The 26,556-nt window shown below is 41.2% G+C and overlaps 1 protein-coding gene across 4 annotated transcripts in view; it reads right to left on the bottom strand.

Annotated features, from left to right (window-relative positions):
- Positions 1–25,053, bottom strand: part of NAV3 (neuron navigator 3) — a 503,615-nt gene extending 478,562 nt beyond the window's left edge. Inside the window, exon 1 of one of the 4 annotated variants that reach the window (XM_064419581.1) lies at positions 24,191–25,053. The gene's annotated coding sequence lies outside the window, so the exon portion shown is untranslated. Of the gene's footprint in view, positions 1–22,282; positions 22,544–23,498; positions 23,835–24,190 lie in introns of those variants that run through there. The other 3 variants (XM_064419580.1, XM_064419582.1, XM_064419583.1) reach the window with 3 other exon arrangements.
- Between the last annotated feature and the right edge of the window lie 1,503 nt (positions 25,054–26,556).

Genomic DNA, 26,556 nt, shown 5'->3' with positions numbered 1-26,556 from the left:
GCTCACCTGACACAGCCTCAGTCTGCCCTAGGGAGAAAGTAAGTGGGTGTATAAATGCAAAACATTACATTTCAAGTAATCTGTTTTGAGGCATAACAGCATTTGCCATACTTATTTAAAACCACAGATCATTTCCATGGAGAATACTACAAGACAAAAAAGACAGATCACCCACTGCATGCCAAAACCTTTTCCATCTCTGTAGTAAGGAACTGAAAAAGGGTTCAAGCAGAGGGATATGCACCCCAGGATGACCTGCACATATCCCCTCTTATAAATGTTTAAGTAAGCAGGCAATTTTAACCTCATTTCTAAGCTCATACTGCACACTGCCATGTGAAGACAGTTCATTCTCCCATACAAAGTTGAAGCAGCTTAAAACAGGATTCGAAATCTGGGAATTTATGCCACTTTATGCATTTGCTGACAGGAATACAATTCTACAATTTTAAATTATTTCCTGTGGCCGCTCCTGTGCATTGCCATATAAAACAGTGTCAGTATTAGTCCCTTGTGCTGCAAGAGGGCATTAACACCACTACATCAAATGTGCAGTGTCAACAAGTAAATCATGGCGAGGAGTTGACGAGCTGAAAATTGAACCTACCTTTCAGTAAGGCTGAAAGACCGACAGGCTGGATGGTTACCATAGTAATCCTGTGGCAGCTTCAGATTTATTGCCTTGTACTGCACAGTTACAAAGGTTCCTCAGCTACCTTCTGCACTGTTTCCAGAGTCAAGAGGAATTCTATGATAAATGTCCACTACCCAAAAGATACATTCAAGGGGATGTAATGCAGGAAAGCTGTACTTTAAATGCAAATTACATGCTTTTTGCCCCTTTTAGAATATTAAAGAACGATTTCAAGGGAATGAAAACAAAGAACTCTGACCTCTGACACCATGATTCTTTGCTCTACAGATCACAATTTTCTGTGGGACTGCATACTGCATATTTAAGTACCATGAAACTGAAAATGTGGTAATAAATTCCACCAAAGATAGCCTGAGTAATGCATTGATTATGAAAATAAGCACACAACTGAGCAATTACTAGAGCAGGCAGTCACAGGGTCTTGTTCAGTATATTTAGATCATTCTGTAACCATTAGAAATTAAATTATTTCATTATATTTGATTTATATTCCTTTATATTTTCAATAATACAAAAGGATATTGCTATGTGGAATAAATATAATGAATTAGTATTCCAGTATTTACACTCTATGCCATAAAGTGCGTGCATTAATGTTACCAGATTGCATTAGATTTTAGTTTACCTCCATGATAAGCTTTAAAGCCTTTTATTACTACCCTAAATATTGCTTGCTGCTCTGTTCAGCCACGACTTGAAAAGAGCAACGTTTTCTCTTGTTAGTAAACATTGCAATTCATGAAATATTCCATTATATTTTACTGGATTTTTTATGTCCATAATTCTCTTTGATTGCACAGCAATAAAAGGCTGAGGAAACACAGGCTATCTTTTCTACCAAGTGCAGAAGCACCATGCACTAATTTGTGTATTAGCAATTCCTATGTGAATACTATATTATTGATTCTGCCATCTAAATTCCACTATATGACAGGAAGGATATTGTGTGTAGGATTAATAAAATTATTTCCTCAAGCAATATTTTTAAAGCATTGATTGTGTACTTTTACTTCAGAAAAGCATCTCAGAAATGTACATTACAATGTGAAAACAAAATAGTTCTGTGGTGCAACATAGTAAATACAAATGAAGACATGCTGTGTGACACCAATTCTGCAATACGCCTGTGTATTAAAACATCAGGCTAAAATGGCTTTTAAAACACAAAGGGAGATGCATACTTTATGGATGTTTCATGCAAAAGGACACAGCACTCATCTGATTAGCAGAACACATATTGACATTGTAAGGTAGGCTATCCCAAAGACAAACAGCATAAGGTTTACAGTCTGCTGTTTGCACCCATGCAGCCCAAATTTTGTGACCTTTCTACTGCAGAAACAGACACCCCATTCAAGTGTTTGCTTTTAAAGACAAATTGAGAAAACAATATCTGAAGTGTCATCTCTTGCTTGTAAGATAAATGAAGGGGAGACTTTGGCTGGCTTATTTTATTCCAGAAACATGAAGGCACATTTAGGTAGGGTTTCTACAAGAGATGGTTACACATGAGCAAATGCCATTTATTTTCATTAAATTTGGGCTGCCCATTCTGCCTTAATGATGACCCTCCCCCCGCCCACCCCAAAACCATCCCGCTAGAAGAATCTGTTAGCTTTAAATCAATTCTATTTTGAAACAAATATAAATGAAAAGAGAAGAATTTTTAAAAGAAAATAAAAAAAAAAACAACAACATAAGAAAAAAAAGTAGGGGAAAAAAGCACGTTAAAAAAACCCAAACCCTAAGAACTATATGCACTCCCTCTCTGCAAAGCCTGGCTGTAGCTGAAGTAACCTAAATGAAATGAAAAGTTCATCAGGTCAGGCCACGGTTCCTGCCTCCATATGTCCTTTCCCTCATAACATGTTTTTTAATGATTCTATGCAGACATCAGGATAGACCAAATCCAGTAGAAGCAGAGCTCTACACCTGGTGACAGGGTCTGTGACAGTGGCTCTGGGCTGTGGCAAGGCTCTGGGTGTGGTGTGACAGCCCAGGCACTGATTGTTGAATGCTCTGCTGTACAGGCAGCAAAAGCCTTCCCCACACCCACTGGGGCCAGGCGACCTGATGGAGCCAGTGCCAAAGCTCCTCTGCTTCCTCTCAGCATCCTCAGATTTCCTCCAGCAGCAAAGGAAGTGCAAGGTGTGAGCAAGTCTTCATCCTGATCTTTACATTTTATGCTGACCAGAGGTCTGGTCATCATGGTTTACACATAGACCAGAGGCACTAAATCTACAAGGCTAAAATACATTATCACAACTGGTGATTAGTTGTATTTCTGCCCATTAATTGCTGTGCAGTGAGCTGGGGGTCCTTGCATCCTCCCTACCTGGCCCCACACATACCCAAGCACTATAACACAGAGAGATATCCTAACTGTGGTCCTATTTCTCCTACCAGACTCCAGTGTAACAAAATATAAAGCAACAATGCTCACCAAATATGTTTCTTACTGTATGTTACGATCCTTATAAAAAGTCAGTTGCATGGAGGGATCTAAAAGAGTTCTCCCAAGACCAAAGCCTGGTTAATGCTCCTCAGGAATGACAGGTTCAATCCCACATCATTTTTTCCTTAGGAACAAGTCCCAGAAAATTAATTTCTCAGTAGCTGACTGAGAAGCACAGAATCAGGCATTATTAGAACTGAAGGATGATATTAATAAAACATAAGGAATAGAAACAGATCAAATATGTAAGACTCAACAGCTGGTTGTCAATGAATTCATGTTGCTCGTCAGACACTATTACATGCTGTTCTAATCACTCACCAGGAAACATTTCAATGCACTATATTTTAGGTCACAAAAATATTTATTTCTGTTTTATATAAAAATTATTAACAAACATAAATGCAACTATATGTTTCTTTTTCTCTCCTTATCTCTCCTGGTCTAAAGAACTTCTATTCTGCAAAGGGCAGGAGAGGATCAGGAATCAGCTCTCCTTATTGACTGTACACAACAGCCAATGCTGGGTTCCTTTCTCTCTGTGCAATGACAGTAATGTGACATTTCCAAGCAGCAATGTTTGCTGACATCATGAGTCACTTTAATGCCATTTTCTGTACCTCATTTATCAGCAGCCATTTAAATAAAAGGCTGTGAAGGAAAACAGAACTCTGCAAACCCCAGGCTATGCCCAGAACTTTGCCCACCTTTCACAGACCTGGGACAACCCAGTGCGAGGCTTGATGCAGAGTTTGCTGCAGAGCAGCAGTCTCATTGTTTGCCATGCTGCAGATAATAAAAATAATAATTTTTGACTGCACATGCAATTACAAGATGCAATGTGAATTGAAATGAAGTGACAGCAGGATGCAGCCTTTACCCTGCATCAGAAGCTATACAGAAACCATTAGCCTTTCCCTCTGCAGGAAAAAAAACCACTGAGATAAGTGAAAAATGCCAGCTTGTGGGTACTGTGCTGCTGACTAGTAAAAGCATTTTGGTCAGCCTGGTACATTTCAGTACTGACATCAGATGGGGACAGTGAGTAACACTCAGTGATAAGAGAGCAGGCCAGCAAAAGGACACCAGTGTCCAGTTAGAGAAATCCTTTATAACCTTTCCTGGTGCTATGCTCCCTGGCAGGAGGAGAGGTTGCTGCTGAAGAAGATGGTCTTGAAGCAAAGGGAAAGGCACAGGGATCTAGTTATACACACATCTGCCAAGCACTTTATGATATCCTTTCAAGGGCTGCTCCTGCAGAAAGCTTTGTGGCATGGAAAACAAGCATGGGACCCATCTCTTCTTCCTCACAAGAGCTGAGGAGTAGTTCAAAAGAACAGAACTAAAAACTTTATCCTGCCCAGCAATTTAGGGATAAGTGGAAGGAGTGGAAAAACAGCAATAAATGTATAAACACCAACAAGCCCATAAAAGTTGTGGGCTAACTGTTGTGAGCTGAAGGTGTAGCTTGAGTCACTGACTCATGACCCAGCATTCGATTAGAAAAAAAAAATCAAGGTTAGCTCCCTAAACTAAAATTGAATATCCAGGTACTGTCAGGGGACAAGAGTTAGCAAAAATCTAGACATTGTCCAGCTTTTTCCAAACTCAATGGAAAAATGAATCTTGATGACAATTTTAAGTTTGTTAACTGAAAACTGTAGTAGTTTATCCGGGGCTGTTTTACCAGTTTACCTTAACCTACTACTATCCCTCCAGAGACTATAGAAATATTTCTGTTTCTTTCAAAATACTCAGCATGGCCAGTCCTTCCATGCCAGTTCTTCCTGGCAGTTGAACTACATGGACCTCATACAAAAAGGAGGCTTTTGGTCATACTTAGGAGAACCACGTTTAATGACAAGATGCTTTCCCCTTCCCTCATTGTTCCAATGATATGGGAAGATTAAAAATGCATCAGTGGTTCATAAGGTGTGGCCTTTAGACATGGGCCAGGTAAATTTTCTTCCCATGTGAGTAGTGATGCAGGTGTCCCCAGCAATATTTCTCGTAGGGCATTTTAGATAGAAGCATTAGTTAAGATTGGGGAGCTGAGGCAGTGGGATTTGGGAAGCAATCAGCATACAGACAGAAAGAACAAAATCATTGAGCACTAGCCAACCTCTTGGATTACTCATAATTGAACAATTAAAATACCATCCAAGTTCCAGAGGAATTTTCATTTTTTATTCTGGTTTAGATGACAGTGATGGAGCAGTAAAGTCTGGAACTAGGATGAGCACAAAAGATAAGGTGCCTTCCTTCTTTTCCACCTCTCTGCAGCCAGTGTGGGATCTTTGATCAGACTTCAAAAGCCTTAACATGCTCAGTTACAAGCTGAATCAGCATGTGGAGGATAAGGAGTGAAGGAATGAATGGGATATGACCAACTGAAAACCTGCTCAGGTCTGTCTGATTCTGAAAAGATTTCCTAGTTACAGGAGAGTTCAACTCATTCACATTCAAGCCCTGAGAGAGTCTATTTTTTCACAGCTTCTTAGCTGAAGTGGGAGAGAAGTCCAGAGGAGTGTTAACACTTCCTTTGTTCCCAAGACCTGAACTTAGCTAAATTTTCTCATGAAAACAAGTTGAGAATTCACTCTTTTTTTTCTCCTTAATTTTTTTATCTTGCATGACTCTCATTGCCAGTATGGCAATAGCTGTCCAAAGTCAAAAAGTGATTACACAAACATTGAAGAAATTAAGCACTGTATTTTCGAGTGCATATTCCTTGTCCCATTCTCATCAGAAAACAAAGATTTGGACATATATTTCATTCAATGCTCAAAATGCTAAATACTGAAATACCTTATGATAACATAGTTTTAATTTTTAAATGCCCATTTTGGTACAATTAATTATGCGATTGAAATTAGCATTTTGGAACTTGGAAAATGAGCACCTAACTTTTGGACTGCTTAGGCACCAGAATTATTCTAGAAGCCTTCAAAACTTAGCTAGTTTATTGTGTGTTGGTTTTAGCAGACTGTAATTTGGTCACACAGGAGAAAGAGGTTTCCTGTAAGGAAAAATAAGTACTTTTACGTTGTTGTTGGCCTCAAATCACTATATTGTGCAGTGACTCCTGCTAATAATAGAGGCAGCATTTGACAAGTCCAACATGATCTAGCAAACATCCCATTGCTAATACACCAAGGCTGTAAATATGAGAACTATTGTCTCAAAGTAAAAAAAGTACTGAATACCTGAAATATATTGCCGGACTAAAATGCATCCAATTATTCAAGGCAGGTTATTTAAAAAATTCCCTCAAAATATTTAAGGGGAATCATGATTATTTGTGAGGTTTTGAGCCAGGGTTAGCTAATGGCACACATGAAAGCATGCTGAATGAAGAAACCAACTGGAGGGAGCACTGATTCAGCTGAATAGTGAACTAATATGCTGACCATCTGCCCTCAAGGCATTGTGGTTAAAATTCTGACGTTGATGCTTGAGTTAGGAATCCTAAATGGGTGATATATGTATACATACAGAGAGAAAATTTTACTCTGGTATATCTAAACAGTGAGTTGGTACTTTGGAGCTGCTGGTCTGTGGGTTTGAAAGAGTAGGTGGCAATTATAATGATTTATTGTTATCAAGCAGACTTATTCCTCTGGATTATGGCTTTCATTAGGATTTACAAAGATTGCTGTTGCTATTCCAGCTTCTCATTGCATATAAATTTACTCTTGAACAAGAATTTTCTTGCCTTCTTCAGAAATGTCAACAGAAAATATTTTACCCACTCAGCTGAGAAAAGTGTAATAAAATCATAATATGAATTTCTCATTATTTTTAAAAGAAACATGTTATTATTCTTGCTTTGCAATAACTCTCAGAGCATTTTAGGACAAGGTGTTAAGAGATTATTGGAGTCACCTTAAAAAGGTTTGGTCTTTTTGAGAATTAGGGTAAAAGTCAGGTCCCATAGAAATTAAGTACTACTAAATAGTGAGGTAGTAAATAAAATAACAGAATTTTACTTTAATGCTTAAGAACTGTGCCTGTATGAAACATTACACACACAAAAGTCCTCCTGAATGCTAGGGATATCATGCAACAGAAATTATGTCTTCTTTCACATTTTCCTATGCCATGACTCTTCGATGTCTTCAGAATAAGAGAGCACAGACCAAGCACACAGAATAAAAGGCATTGTTTGCATATTATTCCTGACCCTGACCCTTTAACAAAAAATTGGAGGGTTTAAAGTTTATAGTGAAGAATGGTCTGCACTAAAGATGTATGTCACATTGCTGGTAGAGCAGACTAATTTTCAATCACTTCATACTATGGGAACACCACACTATTAAAACCCCAGAAATATTTTCTATTACTAACAATGATTAAAACTCAAAAAACCAAATAACTGTAACATTCAATTCCCAGATATGCTAAATTGTTTTTTACATATGTTTTTCTGTCCATGCATATACATATGCCATGCACTTATTTTCCAAATCTTCAAAATAGGAATGCAAAACTGTGCCATCTGGACATTCCGTTCTTGTGTACCCGGGAGTTTTAGGACAAGCTGGCAAAACACATCAGAAAACCCAACGGCTGTGCTCCTTCTCTATCCCAAACAATAGATAATACAAGAATAAAATAAAAGTGAATCTTGTTAGAGCAATCGCTGAGCACTGCACACCAGGCATGGAGTGCCTGGACTGAAGAGGATGTGCCACGTTGTTATGGCAACAAGATAACAACTTTGGTGCACACAGTCAGCACTGTCACCTCTGAGACTGAAATCCAGATTGGCTGGGGATCTGCCCCCTGCCTTCCTCCATCACATCACTGCAAATGAGACCCAGTGCTGCTGTCCCAAAGGGAAGTCCAGCCTTACATGACACAGGCAGAGGGAATTGACACCCTCCCCTGGGTCTCTCATGGCTTCCCCACTATCCTCAGAGTTTGCAGGAGAACAGGCTGCAGCTGCCAGGACATTACTGGACATGGTAGAAAGGACACAGGCATGACATCTCCAAGTCACTAAGGATACCCATGAAACCTACTGGCATTTTGGCTGGACTGGATAGCTAGATTGAATCCTTCATTTTAAACAAAGATGTGTAGCACTGCCCTGCTTGTATAAAAGATGCAGAAGCAATTTCCTTTCTGCTAAAAATAGACACCATTCATTCTGTCAGGTCTTTTGTCTCATTGCCTTATACAATGAGTAGTTGGTCCAGTATATCCTCTGCCAGCAGAAGACCATTTCCCTTTCTTCCTGTGTCCCAGCTTAACCTCTCTCCCTTCACCCATCACCCTCTCCAGCTATTCATGTGATCGTTGTTACTTTGGTATCTCTGTGAAAGTGTGGATGGTGGGTTCCCTGTGGGAACTGCTGTGGGAACCTGATGCAACCTCTGTGCTCCAGGTATTATCAAAGGTAACAGCATTTAGCTCAGCATGCATTAAGTAAAGAGTATTTTCCTCATAGTGCCTCACTGCTCTGTCCCTTACTTTGCCGTTGCCACACAGGGAGCTACAATGAGAGAGAAAACTGGACCTTGTTTGGCTTCGGCCAAGAGCACTTGCACATCTTTCCTGGCAGGTTTCTAGGAAGATTGCCTTCAGAAACAGTTATATTGCACACAGTCAGTGCAACTGCCTGGAACTGGAAAATCAGATTCATTTTATATTCATGGAAGTGAGGTGCAGCACACAGGGATATCCCGGGGAGCAGACAGGGAGAAGAGAGGGTCAGAGTGAAGCAGCATGGGCAGCAGTGGGGAGCACTGCTGGCACAGGCTGCACAGCAAACCTGAGCTCACACCATGGCTCTGCATGACACAGCCCTGAAATGTCACCCACCCCGTGACACTGCAGGAGCCTTGCTGCAGGATGGTACCTGTTCTTCTCTGAAAGACTCAGGTACTCAGTCCTGCAGCTGTTCAGAGACAGCATGACCTTCCAGGGATGTTAATGGCTAACAAGTACCAATTTGGCACCCCAGTGCTGGAGCTAACAGATCACCACCTGAGGGTCGGAGGGTAAAGGTGCAGCACATATCCCCACAACGTGAGATACGTAGAGAAAAGATTGTGAGTGATGGTCAGATTGGAGATGGATGAGGATGAAAAGAATTTTGCAAACTTCTGCTTTGAGGTCTATTTTTAAATATGATGTATGGGCCTTGACCTGTTTGTGCGCCTAGAGAAATTTCTTAAAGAAAATGAGTAAGAGATCATTATAAAGATGAACACCATGTGAGCTTTTTCTCTTAATATTATCTCGGGAAACCTCAAAAAAACACAGCTGATATAACTAAAGACATTTTAGATTCCATAAACCCCTATGTTACATGAGAAGCACACTCTGCAAAAATGGACAGCAATATAAATACCTGCTTCACACAGCATTAATTCCCTCATAGATTAGCTATAGCTATAGTAAAAATGTGCTGAATTTTAGAGAAAAAATCCTGCTTTGCTCTGTAAGCCTGCCTCGTTGAGTGTGAAAATACATAACATTTAAGAAGCTGAAAGTGACTTCAATGTCCACATCCCACTGATCTGGCACAGGGAGTGAGGCAGTTGCCTCCACTATCTTTTGTTGAGTTCCTTCTACAGCCACAAATCTACAGAGCCAAGATTGATTTACATGGACATTTACCAATTACTTGGCCTTACGTCCTTTTTTTAAACTACTTATACTAACTAGTATAAATATAAAGTAGAAGCATAGTACGAAATGTTACAGAACCAAGCTCTGGTTGTGGCACAGTAAGCCAGAAATTCTCTGCATTAGAAGTTCAGCTGACCTGCTTAGGACAGCAACAGCTTCTGCCAATGGAGTGCTCCGACCTCTGAGTTCAGCTGTTCTTCCCTCTTAAATCTTTCTTTGCTAACACAGAAACCACACTGGTCTTAGCAGACCTAAAATAATGACACTTCAACTACCCAGTAGTTTACATGCACTTTTGTGAGAGCATAGAAACCTGATATTTGAGGCAACATGCAAGTCTCATCTTAAAAGAAAAAAAACAAAATGGATAAAAATCAGAGATGCTTTCTTTCTTTTTTTTCAAGAAAGATAGCAAATATGTATATTTTAAGGTTGTTTAGATGAAAATTATTTTAATTTATAGCAGAAAGTTTAATTTTATTTTTTTTTAAACCAGCCTGCTTTCCAGAACAGCACATGCTTATTACAGTCCTCTGGCTTTTTTTACTGCCTTTTTTTAATTCTACCCCTTACTTTTGTCCTCTTTTCACTTCTTTCCTGCTATGAGAATTAAACTAATTCGGATCTCTCCACTGAGGGAAGATGTATAGGGAAAATTCTGGTCTTCACAACATGCCATAAGCATGCCCAGGGTCACTCTCACCTCTGCTGGTCGCTCAAGCTGTGCTTGAAGTACTCTCAGCCTTTGGCTCCCAGCTTCACACCGTGCTGCAATCACAGCAGCATCTTTGTTAAACCTGTGCATCCTGGCTGAAAATGCAAAGGCAGTCTCCAAACAGGCCCTGGTCCATTAAGAACAGCAGGATCAGGACCTCAGAGTGTACTCTGAACTGAACAGGGAGTGTGTAGAGCATCAGTGTGATATGCTCTTTCCTCCCCAAAAGACACACCATTTGTACAAAACTTTTAGCAGTGGCTTTCACCTTCTCTGCGGCTTATGTCTCTGGCATGATGCCTTAAATCTTAAGTTATATGAAACTGGAAGGGATTAGCAGCTTCTGTTTCATCAATTATATTACTTTTAATTGCCTTGAAGGATTCATTTGTCCTCACTCCAGTAACCTTTGGCAGCAATCAGCAGTTCAAACACTACTCCCACACACAGCAGCTCTTTTCAGTCATATTACATTTACTGAAAGGTCCTTAAGAAACAAAAACAATCTCATCCAGATAGCTTTGCAGATGTATTTATTTAAATTCCACCTCTGATAAAATTAAATGAATAAGTATACTTCTGAGAAGCAAGAAAATGCTTCATCATCACCAGGAATGGGCTTTAAATTCCTGTCTATGTTTTACAAACAGCATAATCAAAGTTCAATAGAGAATATGCAAAGATTGCAAATCTATAGCAGACAGAGAAATTTACATAAATAACAGATATGAATATCTGATGTTTATAGAAAAAAACTGCATGCTGTGCAAACAGACTAAAGTCTACAACTAAAAACCACTTCATTATGCTGATTTTTCAAACCGAAGCTCATTGTAGGTGCATATGTAGGAGACAGTAATGCAATGCAAAGAGGAACACCTATAGTAAAACAGCATCTATATATTGTTATTCTGTATTGCTACAAGAAATTTGGATTAAGGATTGCTTCCCCTTTAAGACCTTTGAATTTCACAGCTACAGAAGAGACCTGTACAATTCAATGGGAACGTGGTACCCAAAGACCTTTAACAACCTTAAAAAAATCTTTAATATCTCACATTGAAAGTGGGAATTTGATTTTTTTTTTAAGGAAGTCATGTAAAATACCATATCAAGTAAATTGCACTGATCACACTGATTCTGCTCTGGAATATGACAAGGACACATACAAAGATGATAATTTACTTATTACTGTGAGTTAAAATGTGCAATATGATAAGACTGCCAGCAGAGCAGTACTTAGCCCAATTCATCCTTCCTAGAGCTAGCCTTTCTCAATGCATGACTGAAGGTTTATAAGCCAAACTGATTTCTTGCAAGTGGTTTCCACTGGGAAGCAGGAGGACCCTATGGGTGTGGCAGAGGCAGAACGCACACAAAAACATAAATAAGAAAGGGAACATGACTAAGGCAGCCTACAAACTTCAGTAATTAAAAAAAAAAAGGATAAAAAAATAAAAGCCTGAACACCAAAATTCCCTAAAAAGCAAGGAGAACCAATACCTCACATGTCCAAACACATTGTGCTTGACAAGGTCACCCTCCTAATTCAGAGAATTCAGTTAATCCTCTGGATGAATGCAGCATGTGTTGTACTCCCAATGAAACCACACAGGCTCCAAATAAGAGGCCATCAACTACTGCTATAAATGCAGTCAAATGCCTAGGAGCCTGAATAGCGTAATTTGATTTTCCCCTCTTCAATAAAAATTAAAAAAAAAAACAAAAACAAAACAAAACAAAAAAACCAAAACAAAGAGAAGTGTTTTACTGTTGAAGGTGTGCATCATTTAAAAGGCCAAAAGGTGCCTTTCCTTCTAAATTTTAAAAACATTAATCAAGAATGAACTAAACAACATGTGCAAGTCAAAGGTTAATATCCCAGGGTCTTTAATGTGCATTTACCACCCACTTCTTTTCCATTAACACCATCACCTCCTCCCTGTCTTTCAACGCCCCTCCAACTATTCATGCCTTGTGTCTCGCTTATTCAAACAACTGAAAAGTAGTAATTATTTTGCAGTTAATCTTCAGGAAACTGCTGCATAGAAAACAGGCTTTGCCTTCTGTTCCGAAGTCTGAAGGGAATGACCACTAGAGAGAAGCTACTGTTTCATTTCTTCTCTAAAGAGTTTGCCCGGGTGGTTTTTTTTTTTTTGTTTGTCTGTTTAAAGATTAGAAGACCAGTTTCACTGTTACCTTGAAGACACTGACATCATAACACAACAAAAATATCATAAGCAAGAGGATAACCAAGGCCTATGGAGGAGAATTTGATTCTAGAGATAATGGCATTAGTCCAAGATAGATTTAAATTATTTAAATAATGTGACTGTAGAAATTCACAAGCACTTTTCAGGATAGAGTATGGCTCTAATTATATCTGAACAATTAACCTTTACAATTGTGCTGTTTAGAATGCTTCTCTGAGTGGGTATATTCTTAATAATTGGGCCATTAATTAAAATTGCTGTCTCAAGGGTTGCCAGAAATCTTCAGTAAAAAAAATATATTGGACTGGGATGGAACCAGGACAAAATAATCCCTCCCTGAATGTGTGTTCTATCATATTCACTGGAAATAAAACAAAGAAAAGCAAAGAGAGGAAAGCAGACATTGTTCCTATATGTTCTCTACTTATCTAGAAAATATAAAGCAGTGTTTGAACAATTTCAATATCAATAAGGAAAGGTACAAAAAGGGTAAAGAGATAATTTAGATTTTTTCTTCTGTTCTTTCCCACAAGGTAGAATGAACCTATTGGTATAATACATCTTTTTCATTTCTAACACTGATTTTTTTTTTAATTCTGCCTAAACTGTCTTCATGATACTAAGTAAATCTCTAACATCATTACTTGTATTTACAGAACCAAGATTTTTCCCAAGTCATCCTTTCAGCAGTGAAAACAAAGGCTACTGTATTTACTCAGAAAATATTTCTCAACTCCATTAATTGATTATGTTAGAAATTAGGAAAAAAAAAACCACCAGTGAGATTTAAACACCTGTATATCTCAGTCAGGAGAATCTCAGCCCTCTGGCACATCAAGGCTGGTTGGACAGACTGAGCTTGCAAGTTCCTCATTAGGTTTAATTCCACTCTACTGAACTCACGCTTTGCTGAACTAAAAAAGATTAATTTATAATTGCTCTTCAGGGGTAGCAACTTGCACTAAACATCTTTGATTTTAGCAGGTAGATAAAGAAAGATCTGACCTCTGATTAGATCCAGACAAGCTTCCTGGTGAACACTCTCAGATGACAACTCCTACTCAAAACCACAGATAAGTGATATGTAAGTCCAAAACAAGTCTCCTTATAACTTCTGGCCTTATTGTATTATATTGTATTGTATTATGTTAACCTTATTGCTAAATACTCTTCTGTTGTGGAGTTACTCGGTGTTGCCCTGGATGGGAAAGCCCTTCACATGTGCAGCAGGATGTACATTTTATGATTACTTTGGCCAACCCCAGAAATCCGTCAGGGAAGGCCATTTTTATGCCATGTGGAAAGTTGCACATTCTGGTGCTTTGCAGACAGATTTCTTCTGCCTTAAACTCCAGTGCCTCCATATCTGCTATTTCCTCTCCTGCATGCTTCAGGCAAAAGGTTGTGGGGCACAGTCAGGATTTTCACATCAGACACAGGGAAAATCTATTTCAGGATCTCAAAGTGGAAAGTGGTAGCATAGGTCACTTAACACTATCGGTCATTTTATCTTGCAGGAGACATGGATGAGAGGGCTGGGTAGAAGGAGCATTATGCCTCAAGCACCTCAGAACTGGCTCTGTCCTCTCTGCCTCCTGAAATAGCATGGGTACACACAGGAACTAATACACACATAAATAAATAGGGATGAGCATTCGTATTTTTTCAAACATGCACTGTTATTCAGCAATCTGGGGAAGTGGGCTTAAAAATGAAACAGAAACAAACATCTTGGGCCCTTTTTAACTTTCCATTACTCACTGCTTCTAAAAATGCATTTTTTAGGTTTTTTTCCATTTTTCTTCTCAAAATATGCCACACATTTTCAGAAAATTAACGTGAGGATTTATAGTGCTAACTTTATCAGCAGTGTATATGCATTTTAATAACTGAGTTAACCTTAGGCTAATGTTAGCCTCTGCAGTATTTGGTGGCACACACTGGAAATCCTGTGTGCCTGTGCAACAATGAAGCAGTAGGAAGGAGCCTAGCACCAAGCTTAGTTTAGTGTTCTGTCATGTGTAACCCCCTACTGGGGCTACAGAGAAACTGCCAGGTAGTCCAGGTCCTACAAGAGAAAGAAACTGAGCTAAGAGATGATGCTGAGGCCATTGTTACTTCAGTCTAGGACCACTCTATCTGTAAGGGACAGTGTGTTGGACCTGCTGAGGCCACCTCCCTCTTCCTCCAGAGAGAGACCTTACTCACCCCTCTCATTCTTCAAGGAAGGACATACCAGTTCTGTGGCTCTGACTGGATGAAGATCATCAAATATGTGTGTTGGAACATCAGAAGCATCTGGTTCTGGAAAATGTAGTGCCTGCAGTTCAAATACCCAAGAATATCTGCCACCTAATGGCTGGAATAAATCAGGATTTGACTTGCACGCATTGACTGATCATCATAAAATGAAAAATATTGGAACTTAGAGCCTAAAAATCTTTGCATTACAAACTAATGTGATATTAGTAGAGAGAACAGCAGTTTGAAAATGGAAGGAGCATGTGATGGGACTGGCAACAATCTGCAGGTAAATCTCAGTTACACTCAGGTCACGAACACAACTCCCTTGTTACATCCGAACCTGAAATTTATTAAATAGAAAGAAATAAAATGTGAGAGAGAAGGGAATAAATTATCCTATTTTAACATCATTGAATTATGTGTCATGAAGTTACTGCACTGAAGTTTTCATCAGCGTGAGCAGAGGATGAGTAAGCTAGGGTGGAGCAGATTGCCAACAACAGCCTTTAGTGGTATCATTCCATATGATTTAAAAAGTGCTTGTAAATTTGTACGCTTGGGAATTTCATGGACCCACACCTGATGTTAATCTGGTCTTTAATCATGTCATTGATGCTAGCAAATCCTTGCAATGATCCTTAATAACTAGGGAAACTGATTTTACTTTGCACAGATTGAAAGCTGTTAACTATTTTGCTGTTCAACATTCAAGCCATCAGTTATTCAGTGTTGTAACCAGTATGGTTGCCTACCTTTCTAAGGCAGATTACAAATAATAAAATAAAAAATGAAGAAATAAACCAAGGAAATGCCCTAAATGACCACAGAATATGATAGTGCTTTCCAGATAGTCAGCCAGTTGTCCCCAAATTGGTTATTTTTACACTACTTTAGGAGATTTGGTTTTTACCCATAATGCATATTATTTGCAAACTATTTGCAATATACTATGCAAGAAAAGGATACAGTATTTGGTGTAGATCCACAAAGTTCTCTTACAACTGAGATATTTGTAAATTTCCCCCAAATAAAAATATAAATCAAAGGTATTTGAGTTTCATTTTCTATCAAGGCATACAAAATTAATAACAAGGGCATGGGCTAGACTATAGCATGAATTGATTCCTCTATGGATGAGATCACAGAAAATTATCTTACAGCCAACCTATTGTAAATAAGGAAATTTGTGTTTTGTTTGTAATGTAGTAGACCTTTAAAAACAAATTACAGAGCTTTAGTCAAAACTGACTCAGTGTAAAAGTCAGTGTTTAAAAAGTGACTCCATAAAAATGAGCAGCTATAGATAACAAAATAGATACAGATAACAAATACACTTACAATAACTTGTTACAGAAGTCCTTTCTTTCAACTCCTTTTATCTAGTTATTAAAAACTAACTAAAATGTCTTTCAGTTTAGAATGTGCTTTCCAGCAATGGGAAATCTACCACCCTTGTGAGCAACCTGTTCCCCTGTTTATCACCCTCATTGTAAAAAATGTATCCTTATGTCCAATCTAAATCTACCCTCTTTTAGTTTAAAGCCGTTACCCTTTTTCCTATCACACAAGCCCTGCTAAAAAGTCTGTTTCCAACTTTCTTGTAGGTCACTTAAGGCACTGAAAAGCCACAATAAGGTGGCTGTGGAGCCTTCTCCAGGCTGACAGCCCAGCTCTCTCAGTCTGTTTTCATACATGAGGTGCTCCATCCCTTTCACCTCATGGCCCTCCTGTAGACCCTCTCCAAAAGGTCTGTGTCCTTCATATGTTGGGGACTCCAGAGGTGGATGCAGCAATCCATATGGCACCATGTGGGACTATGGCAGAGCAGAGGGGCAGAAGCCCCTCCCTCAACCTGTGACACGCTGTGTTTGTTGCAGCCCAGAAAGCAACTGGCTTTCTAGTTATGTCCAGCTTTTTATCTGCCAGTATCCCTGATTCCCTCTCAGCAGGGCTGCTCTCAATCCCTCCATCCCTCAGCTTGTACTGTTACTGGGCGTTGCCCAACCCAGGTGCAGCACCTTGGCCTTGTTGAACCTTATGAGGTGCCCATGGGCTGATTTCTCCAGCTTCAATCCCTCTGCAGAGCATCCAGTCCCTCAGTTGTGTCAACTGCACCACTCAGCTTGGTGTTCTCTGCAAACTTGCTGTGGGTGCACTCAATCCCACAGTCCATGTCACTGATGAAGATATTAACCCGTCCTGGTCCCAGTGCAGACCCCTGAGGGACAGCCCTTGTCACTGACCTCTACTTGGAGACTGTGCTGCTGACCACCACCCTCCGGATGTGACCATCCAACCAATTCCTCATCCACCTAACAGATGCTTCATCAAATCCATTTCTCTTCAATTTAGGGAGTAGGATGTTTTGGGCAGCTGCATCAAAGCCTCTACAGAAGTCCATATAAACACCATCTGAAGCCTTTCTCCTGCCCACAGATGCAGTCACTCCATCACAGAAGGCCCCTCAGTTGGTCAGGCAAGACTTGCTCTTGGTGAAGCCATGCTGGCTGTCTCAAATCACCCTCTCCTCCATGTGCCTTAGCACAGATTGTAGGAGTGTTAGTGTTGGATAGAGGGAGGGAGAAGAACACTAAATGGACATTGCTTTTATTTAGAAGTAATTCATGATCTGGGCACTGTATTCTGCTAACAATAAAAATCTCAGCAGGGTGGTTTTAAACTGGTATCAGACCACTTGGGACTGTTTATTTCTACTGAGCTCTTCAGACTGAAACCTACTTATCAACACAGAGCTTCTTTGGCTCTTTGTTGAAATTATCTCCAATGCTCTGCCAAAATAATGACAATGTTGTGACACTCTCTGAAGGTTTGCTTTGATTACCTCTGCATCATGGTGACACAGAACCACTGGACTGCTTTGATACTCAAGAGAAAGGACAACAGGTTACATAAACAGTGTCTTCTAGCCACAGAAGATAAACAAATTCCTCCCAGACCCTCTGAAGTAACAGCCTAGTTCATTTATTATTGCTTCAGACTAAATCACTGCTAGGTTTTTTCCCTAAAACTGGTTTGTACATCAGTGCAGACATGACATATTACACTTGCTTTCATTTTTACTGAGTTAATTCCTACATGCAGTTACCCCTTTCTTATGTTCTTCGGAATTATATTTCTCAGTTTCCTCATATGTGTCTTAAAGAAGTAATGCCCCAAAATATATGATAGCAGCTAAAGCTTCACAATTAAATAATTCTGATTTTACTGGAGTCTCATACTGCCTAATAGTTTATAGTGCAACTCAGTGCCTTATGCATGCTGAAATGCCTTCAAATAACTGCATCAATTCTCCAGTGTATATTCCAAGACATATTGACTCTTGCTTTAACTATTTTGGTGTCTTGGATGACTAATCAGCTTTGTTGTGAGTCAAGACTTTCTGTAAGGATATGTGGATTTGCTGCTTCCAGAAGAGCAATACTGCATGAATTTGCAATGGTTTTAAATAGATCCTAGCAAGCCTTATCATCTTAGGCTCTTCTGCAAATCCATCAGCTGTTCCATCAACAATTTTTAACTGCCAGTTTCTCAACATTATTTTAACTTTTGCCAATTTAATGTAATTCCCCCTGCTTTATTGATTTTTAAAGCTTAATAACAACACATTAGGACATAGTCCAAAGATGAAAGTTTTATAATCCAGCTGGAGTTTTACCATAAAACCCATTCATCTGCAGTAAACAGAATTGTTCACAATGAACAAATAAACAATTTTGGTTTTGACATACTCTTCTAACTTGCCATGTTACCTAGGATTGGTTTTCTTTTTAACACAAAGAAAGACATGGACATCTGTATAAAAACAAGGTGGAAATGAACAAATTGGCCAGAAAAAGTTAGATGTTACCATCTGATGAAAAGTAACATTTCCCTGTAGGAGTTAATTGACATCACTGTGAAAAAAGACAAATATAAACAAAACAGAAGCCTTAATACAATAATGACTCCTGAAAAAGGTAGTTGCACCATAATTTCATATTTGTAACTGTAAACTTAATTAATGCTTCATTAACAGATTGTAGCATCTTCCTTATGGACGATATTTCTTCCCAAACCTAAAACAATGATTCTGATAATCTTCAGCCAAATATTTTGTTTCAAGCAGCATCTATCATCTTCTTAATGAAAATGTCAATAGCACAGAGAGAAGCAGTACATTTTCCACAAATAAGGTATGTAGAAAATATATATTTCTATGTCATAAATCTAATATGAAAAATATCTCATGTTGGTTTTATGACATGTAAACATATTTGATATATTTTCCCTCTAAATCAAATTATTTAGTACACTGCAGGACATCTCACTTAAAAGGACTCTAGGATCACATTTTATTTCTCTATGAGCATGGTTCCAAATTAAAAAAAAAAATCATGTTTTCCATTTGACACTTACAGAAGATTGATTAAAATCAGGGGAAACAACAATTGCTATTATTTCTGTCAGCTCTCAGTCAAGCATTCTCTCTTACAATTTTAACAGTACTTAGGCTTTTTTAACTTCATGTAAATATTTTTCTGGTTCACTATAAATATTAACTTACTTTATTAACACTATCACTTCACCAACTTTCAGTTACTTCTCAATTATTTGCAGTGTTTCCATCTAAAAGGTATCATCAGTGGGCTATTCTCCAAGCATCAACTGGGACCACCTCTGTCTCAAATTAGAGCTTAGCACCTACTGCTGCAGTACAAGTAAACCAAACAGTCATGACTGTATTCTGGTGTAACAGAATACAATTATAATTGTTTAAACTAAGTACAGAGATGGAAAGTCACCAGAGATCGAAAGTCATCACTAGACATAATGGCATGACCTTATTTTTCTTGCTCACATTTCCCTCCTGTCTGCTGGAATTAGTCTAGAAGGACACTGCTGTCTCATCTGAAATATGTCTCCTGACGTATGTGTCTGGATGTGGAACACATTTTCTCTGTGGAGCCATGAGCCTGACTTTAGTTCTGTAGACTCCACTTAAGCACTGTGAACCAGACATTCTAGTAAGAGACATTTATCAGCCGGTTCCTGAGAGACCTGATCATCTCCGTCCACAAAAATTAACAGCCAAAGCTCTCTGGATCTCAAGATCCACTGACTCCATTTCAGACAAATCCCTGGAAAAAGATTTTTTTGCATATATCCTGATACAGTTACACAGAAGGGAGCATTAGTGCTTGCACCATCCAACACTGACCCCAGAGGACACCTGATTTGCATGCAGACAACCATGTGAACCAGTGCTCCAAGAAGCTCTGTCAGAAGAAGGGCTGATTTGTTAAATGCTTCTGTCCTGCACAGGGTTTCTGTGATGTCTCAAGGTAGTCCAAATCCAGAGGACTGAAAGCAGGAACAAGGACTGGTGAGCCTTGGGAATGCTAAGAGATGGGACTCAAAGCTGAATCCTGGTCTGACAATGTCCACTTAAGAAGAGAGGACATCTCATGCTCCTTTCTTTCTTTTTTGGGTTAACAGACAAATATTTGTCTCTCAATTAAATAGATACAATTCTAAATATAGATGGGGAAGTGGAAAGCAACTTCAAGGTGCTATTTGTATGCGGTCATTTTCAAGAGCAGAAAAGAAACATTAGAGTACAAGCAAAACATACAGCAATTGCCAATACAAATTATAGATTTTACAAAATGTTTCTGCAAGGAAATTTTACCACAGTATTTCTTATAATGGTTGTCAGGCAAACAGTGAGAATGTGGGTCTGATTTGACACTGACAGAATCCCAAGTCTTTGCATGGCAAGCATAGTATCGGGTCCTTGTGATGTGTATTATACTGATAGGCATAAGCAGAATGTAATAAAAAACTCAGTAGTGGTTTTGCCCCCATCTTGCTTATTTCTCTGACGTGATACATGAAGTTTATCTTAAAGAGGGCCAGTTTTCAGAAACCAGCATCCATCTGTGCTAACAATTTTCCATGCATGCATTTATCTTTGCAGAAATAACTGATCTACATATAAACAAACCAGTTCCTTACATACAAATTCCAACAGCTCTCAGGCAGATTATTTCATCAGCACGTGCAGGCAATACCACAAGGAGGTTAGTACAAAAAAATGCATACGCATCAGTGCAAGTCAGATTCCCTGCTAAAAAACCCAGCTACACATCTCCCAGCCATACACCTCTGATACATCTCAATGTGGAGCACAACTGTAAAATTTAGCACAAATTAGATAACACTTCTCCCAAGAAAATGAGAAACTCTGTATTATTACATCCCTGTGTTACCAATCAAATATAATGAATTTTTGATTCTCTGCAGTATAAAGCACAGTACTGCCAGCCATCTAAAGCAAACATTCCCAGACTCTGAAACACAGCTGTAAATATTCTTGCCCAGGGTACTGATCTTGGTGGCAATTTCTGGCATTGACTCATGCCTACTTTTCCTAAGTCCATACCAGTAAAATCTGGATAAGACAATAGCTTTATGAAGGCTTCTGTTAGTTCCTGTGAATTACTGCAGTTAGCTGTCCAGTGATGTAAAACTGACATTATTTTTACAATTCTCTCAAACTGAAATTCAAACTAATTTCAGCTAGTCTCTCATACTATTTTTAGTTGAATCAATATCATTCAGCCATTTTGAAAGCTGTTATGACACACATAAACTAATACATACATGAACACATTCCCTATTACAGGACAATAAAGGTTATGCTGCAACTCTTTTTTATACACATGCAATGTTTAAGTGTTCATTAGAGGACCCCAAGAGGGCCATGGGTTCCCTCAATATGCTGTAAGTGCTTTTCTCCCTGCAAGGTAACAGCCTCACATCTCCTGCACTTTAATCCATTCTGTGACTGATGGTGACCCCTCCTCACAATCCATGGCAATATTCACTGGTAAAAAGCCCTTCAGCTGTTCTGAATTGGGCCCCCTGAAGTCATATTACCATAGGAGTTTTTGATTTTAACTGTGGTAGTCTAGGCTAGATAGCACGTGAACTCAGGAAAGTAAGTATATTAAAAGGTTCCTCAATTCTCAGATCAGATTTTTTTTTCATATTTAAAGCCCACAGTAGGGGAAAGAGGAGAGAATTATTTTTTTCTCCTTGCAGCACTTCAGAGTCAATACATTTACTAAGATACAATCTGAATTCCATTCTGAGTTGCAGAATGGTTAGCTAATTGGCAAGCACATACAATTTAAGAACTAGATTTCGTAGATTAAACTCATTACTTCAAGCTTTTTATGTTAGCTCTGAGTCCCTGCATAACCTCTTCCCCTGCCGATTATCTGCCCTGCTCCCTTTTCATATTCCATTCCCCTGCTCGATGCTGTAATCCAATGCCTTCTCTGGAAAGGCTGCCTCACCTGCCCCCAGTGCTTCCTCCTGTCCAGGCTCCCTCTCTCGCAGCCCCGGCTCCTCATACCCCAAGCTTGACCCGAAGGTTGTGGCAGTCCTCTCTGAGCCCCCGGCACCTCGGCACCAGTGACTTGTGTCACTGAACTGTCACATTTCCCGGAATGAAGCCAGTTACCAGGCGGCGGCGGCGGAGCTGGTTGTTGATCTGTGATACCCTCCAGCTGACTGCCTTTTTAGCATGCACGATCTTCAGGCCACAGACTACGCCTTTCTTTTGTGTCTGGAAAGCCTGTAGCAGTTGCTGGGCACTAGGAACAAACCAACCTTTGTATCGGGGGCTACAAAAACTCTTCTTACCTAAGAGGACTGCAATTCTCATCCACCTTCACTAAAGAGAAAGATTAAATGTGGTCCGGGGATGTTTAAGGATGAGTAGACTACTCCGAAGCAAGGCTTGTTTTCTATGTTGACTGTTTTGCACAGAAAAATAAAGCTCATCAAAGGCTTGAAGTTGCCTTTACTTTGAAAGAAATACGTCATCTTCAAATATGCAAAGCAGGTTTACTGTTGATAACCCAAGAGTTATTGACCTTGTATTTCAGCTGTTCTCAGCGTGCACTTTGGCTTTTTCTGTAATAAGATCATCTTACCAGCAGATGATTATTGATCACTTATGACAGAAACAAAAAGCCTTGAGCAGACTAATATATTCATTGTGCTCAGTGCAAAATGATGTAAAAATTGACAAACACTCCCCTCTTCCTGCCCACCCCAACTCACACGCCCCCCCCCCAAAAAAAAAAAAAAAAAAAAAAGGTAGTCACAGTCAAAAACACCATTTCAGGATGAAACCCAGAGAACTAGGGAAGATGGCAAGCAACAGTAAGTTTTACTGGAGACCTGCTTGGTGAACAGCTACCATCCGGCAAGAGCAATGGCACTACCAACCAAGTATGACCACAATTGGAGTAAGTCCTCACCACCTAACCCAAACCTGCTGGGGCCTTCCCCGTGCTGCCCACCCAGGAAGGGGAGAAGATGTATGGCTGCCTGAGAAGGCTGTGGAGCAGGGCTGGGTGGCTCAGGACCCACGGGGCCATCAGTATCCTTGCCAACCCAACGCCGACGCCGTGGCAAGATGTGTCCCCCATCCCCAAGTTCTCCGGACGGGCACAGGCAGGTGGGCAAGGAGCAGGTCATGGAGGGAGAAGCTTCTAGACTAACCTGCTCACAGGTTTCCACGATGTGCTTTCTCCCCCTTCGGGGGACCCAGACCGTGACACCCGGCTTGGGGGATGCTTTGGGCTGCTCTGCCCCTCTCCTCTCCGACGCGACGGGCGAGGGCGGTCCCCTGCCCGCCCCAGCTGGAGGGCTACAGCACAGGGGCTGCGGGGCGCTCCGGGCGGGGGGCACGGCCCGGGCTGGGGACCAGCGGGGATGCGGCAGGTACCGGCCGCGCCGGGAGCGGGCAGCGGCTGGCTGTGTCCTCGCTCGCCGCAGATTTTAAGGTTAAGCGCCTGCGATTTCTCACCCTCACAAAAGGGAGGAGGAAGGAAAGATGATCAAGGAAGCAAACCAGGCAGGGGAGCGATGAAGGGGCGGGAGGGCGGGGGGGGTGGGTGGGGGGGAGAAGAAAAGGAGGGAGAAACAAAGGGAAGAATAAAACCCTCTCTGGGAGCAAGCAAACAAAGAGGGTAAAAAGAGCTCGGCGGTCTCCTCGGGGGGTAACCCCGCCGGGCTCCCCGGTACCGCGGCACCCCGCCCCGACGTGCGCCCGGGCTGCGGCCCCGGCCCCGCGCCGCTGCCCACGGCCGCGCACAGCGAGCGGAGCCCCGCGGGCAGGACCCCGCGCTGGCCGCCGTCGCCCTGGGAAGTTCGGCGGCGCGGAAACATCCCCGGGGGTCGGGGCATCTTACCTGTCGGCTGGCACTCCTCGGGGAGCGGTGGGATGAAGCGGGGGGAAAAAAATGGGGAGGAAAAAAATAATAATAAAGCCACCCCAGTTTCCGAAATTGCTCCGCTCGATCAGGTTACTATGGAAATCGTCGCGAGGAGGCAAAAAAAAAAGGCAGAAGCCATCCTCATCCTCTCCGCCTCCGCGAGGCACCGCGGCGCCGGAGCCGCTGCCTCCCCGGGCGCAGCGCTGCGCGCTCCCGCCGCCGGCCGCCCGCTGCTCTCCGCCGCCGCGCACCGGCAGCGGCCCCGGCCCCAGCCCCGCGCCGCCAGCCGTGCTGCCCCCGCCGCACAGCTGGAATTTAAAGGGGCCGTGCTCCCCGGGAGCCGCTGCCCCCGCCGCCCGGGGCCGCCCGGGTGTGCCTGGGTGACCAAAAGTTTCCCGCGGGTGCGCTGAGATTCGGGCATCCGCAGGGACACGGGGGGTGAAGGAGCTGTGTCTGCTGTGCGTGGCCCTGGGCGTTATGAATTATTATAGGCGTAACAGCAGGATCCAAAGGCCTCAACAGGGCTCAGTTGGAATGAGTGCTGTACACAGACTCGGGTAAGAGGCAGCCCCGGCCCCTGAGAGCTTGTAATGTGAGCAGTGAGGGCAGACAGAAGGGAAAAAAGTGTATAAAATGCATGAGGGGGGGTTGAAAACTTCCTGACCACCCCAGCCAGGAATCACAATTTTTACATTGCAACTAAAAGACTCAAAAAATACAAAGAGTTCTGACACAGATCATCGTGCCTGTGCCCCTTATTCATAAACAGAAGCACTTATCAAGCCTGCCTGTTCTGAGAAGTGAGTTTGGCCTGCAGGACACCCTGGCAAGCCTGGAGGCTGGATCCATTTGAAGACCAGCTGTGGAGAGAGCTGTGCCAACAGCTGCCACTCACAGGCCCATGCAGACTTTGGCCTGGCTGGGTGGACAGAGCTTAGCAGCCCTTGCTCCACTTCACTCTGCCCTATCTGTCCCCACCTTCACACCTCATATGCTGCTCCACTCTGCCCTGCTCCCGTGTGAGCCCTTTCCCTCCACAAGCTCTCTCTCTGCTCCAGCAGCATCAGGTGCTGCAGCTGATTCGGAAACTACCACCCAAATCATGGGTTTTCAGCCCTAGAGAATATATTCCACAAGTTTCTGCTTGTGGGGAATGAGGCTTCTAAGTTATTCCAGCTCTGAAAAATGGCTGCCTGCAGAACACGGGGATACCCCATCTTTGCTCTGTTCTTGCAGTCTAATACTATATGTGTTTCAGCTGCCAAGAAAGGGAAAAAGTGGGGAAAAAATAGTTTTCAGATGATTGCCTTAAACACCTATGAAGAAAAGGAGCCCCTTCTGGTGTAAAAATGTGCATTTATTCATTCCAGAGTAAGAGCACTTTGCAAGTCATAGGTTTAGAGAAGATAGCTTGCAGTTAATGGTTCCCATGATACCTGTGGGTCTTCAAAAAACCTTCATTTTCCAGCCTGTCAGCCAGTCAAGCCTTGCAGCTCTTTATTTTGCACAAATATTCATCAGTGCTGGTCAGCACAGCTGCAGCTGAAACCACCTCATGAGTTGAGGGAATTAGCTACCAGAGGCATGTTTGGCTGCAGGAGTAAAAAATAAACAAAAGAAACAAAAAACCTCTCCTACTGAGCTCTGTGGTATTTCCCCATTACAAATAATGCCTGACATTTCAGCTAGCCATTTCTATTTAAGAAAGCAAGAGTCATAAAATATACAGCCTAGTAAAAACTGTTAAGAAATAAGAAAGGGCTGACCAAAAGGCAAGAATTGACAGCCACATTGTCCAGGAATCCAGTTTTCCAAATACCATCACAGCTTGAAATATTCCTACCAAAATACCACCATCACTTGAAATATCCCTGAAAATAAATAAGGATAGATTTTGACCATAGTTTACACCATAAAACATACTGGGACATCTGAGGCTGCCTTTTCTTAAAGCTGCGAGACAAGAGAGTGGCTGAGTATCTTAAAATTAGAATTACAAATATATGACCGAAGATCCCGGGTGACCGACATCTTTCAGAAATGACAATCCCTGGAGTGGATAACCTGGAGGTTATTTCTTTCGGTGCATGAAAGGCACAGAGCAGTGAGTTATCTCGGCAGTCTCTGTGCTGCAAGACTTCTCCCTGAAAGGTTAATTGGGTTAGAGGTGTAATTTTTACCCAGCAGAGATGTGCCAGCAGAGGCTTCTAATGTAGATGCAGTTCATACTGACAGAACTATGGTTGTGTGAGCATTATATTTTTCACTGTGGCGTGGAGTAATTTCATTTCACCAGCACGAAGATCAGACCTGGTGGTCCAGCCACCTCTGCTCAGCCACTC

Source organism: Passer domesticus, chromosome 5 (genome assembly GCF_036417665.1).
Source record: "Passer domesticus isolate bPasDom1 chromosome 5, bPasDom1.hap1, whole genome shotgun sequence".
In the NCBI taxonomy this organism is placed as follows: domain Eukaryota; kingdom Metazoa; phylum Chordata; class Aves; order Passeriformes; family Passeridae; genus Passer; species Passer domesticus.
This window is presented reverse-complemented; position numbering and strand designations above follow the sequence as displayed.